Below are 2,058 nucleotides of genomic sequence, written 5' to 3'. Positions count from 1 at the left end.
CGTCGATAATAACCCCAGTACGAGAGCCACGATACGGAAAACCTTCCGCAGACGCCGCCGCCGCCAATCCCATCTCGGGGGATTCGAGAGATCGCCTCCGGCACCCTCGCCGGAGAGGGAATCATCTCCCGGAGGTCTCTTCATCGCCATGATCGCCTCCGGATCGATGTGTGAGTAGTCCACCCTTGGACTATGGGTCCATAGCAGCAGCTAGATGGTTGTCTTCTCCTCATTGTGCTATCATGTTAGATCTTGTGAGCTGCCTATCATGATCAAGATCATCTATTTGTAATCCTACATGTTGTGTTTGTTGGGATCCGATGAATATTGAATACTATGTCAAGTTGATTATCAATATATCATATATGTTATTTATGTTCTTGCATGCTCTCCGTTGCTAGTAGAGGCTCTAGCCAAGTTGATACTTGTGACTCCAAGAGGGAGTATTTATGCTCGATAGTGGGTTCATGCCTCCATTAAATGCGGGACGGTGACGAGAAAGTTCTAAGGTTGTGGATGTCTTGTTGCCACTAGGGATAAAACATCGATGCTTTGTCTAAGGATATTTGTGTTGATTACATTACGCACCATACTTAATGCAATTGTCATGTTGTTTACAACTTAATACAGGGAGGGGTTCGGATGATAACCCGAAGGTGGACTTTTTAGGCATTGATGCATGCTTTGGATAGCGGTCTATGTACTTTGTCGTAATGCCTCTGATTGAATCTCATAGTACTCATCATGATATATGTATGTGCATTGTTATGCCTTCTTTATTTGTCAATTGCCCAACTGTAATTTTTTCACCCAACATCTGTTTATCTTATGGGAGAGACACCACTAGTGAACTGTGGACCCCGGTCCTATTCTTTACATCTAAACTACAATCTACAATCTACTGCAATTGTTCTTTACTGTTCTTCGCAAACAATCATCATCATCCACACTATACATCTAATCCTTTGTTTACAGCAAGTCGGTGAGATTGACAACCTCACTGTTACGTTGGGGCAAAGTACTGTGATTGTGTTGTGCAAGTTCCACGTTGGCGCCGGAATCCCTGGTGTTGCGCCGCACTACACTCCGCCACCATCAACCTTCAACGTGCTTCTTGGCTCCTACTTGTTCGATAACCTTGGTTTTTTGCCGAGGGAAAACTTGCTGCTGTGCACATCACACCTTCCTCTTGGGGTTCCTAACGGACGTGTGTCTCACGCGCATCAAGACTGTTTTCTGGCGCCGTTGCCGGGGAGATCAAGACACGCTGCAAGGGGAGTCTCCCACTTCCAATCTCTTTACTTTGTTTTTGTCTTGCTTTATTTTATTGACTACTTTATTTGCTGCACTAAAACAAAACACAAAAAAATTAGTTGCTAGTTTTACTTTATTTACTGTCTTGTTCTCTATATCAAAAACACAAAAAAAATAGTTACTTACATTTACTTTATCTAGTTTGCTTTATTTACTACTACTAAAAATGAGTAATCCTGAAGTTGAAGTTCGTTCCTTTAAGCAACAAGGGGGAGAAATTTTTAAAGATGCTTGGTATAGAATTATCGATGCTCATCATAGGTGCATTAAGAAACACTCCACTATTATACTACTTAGGAACTTTTATGTTGGTATCTCTAGTTGGAATAGGTATGTTCTTGATACTCTTGCGGGAGGTAATTTCCTAGGCACTCCTGCTTTAGAAGCTAGTTGCATTATTGAGAGTCTAGTTGGAATACCACCTGTTAATGAAACTAAAATTGAAGTCTCTCTTGAAGATGTCATTAAAAAGTTGGAAACCATAGAGAAAGATCTTCCAAGTATTGAGACTAAATTGGGAATATTACTTAATAGCACTGATAAACTTGATAAATCTCTAGGTGGAATTAATGAGAGAATTTCCGTTTTAGAAACTTGTGCTACTCACGATAATCGAACCCATAGGATTAGTGAACTTGAAGAAGCTATGGGAACCTTGGGTTCAACTTTTTCTTCTCTTAAGTTTAAGTAGAAAGCTTATGTGGGTAAGGAGCAAAAATTCATGTATGTCTCTAAAATGCCTAA

Source organism: Lolium rigidum, chromosome 6 (assembly GCF_022539505.1).
Source record: "Lolium rigidum isolate FL_2022 chromosome 6, APGP_CSIRO_Lrig_0.1, whole genome shotgun sequence".
Lineage (NCBI taxonomy): Eukaryota > Viridiplantae > Streptophyta > Magnoliopsida > Poales > Poaceae > Lolium > Lolium rigidum.
This window is presented reverse-complemented; position numbering follows the sequence as displayed.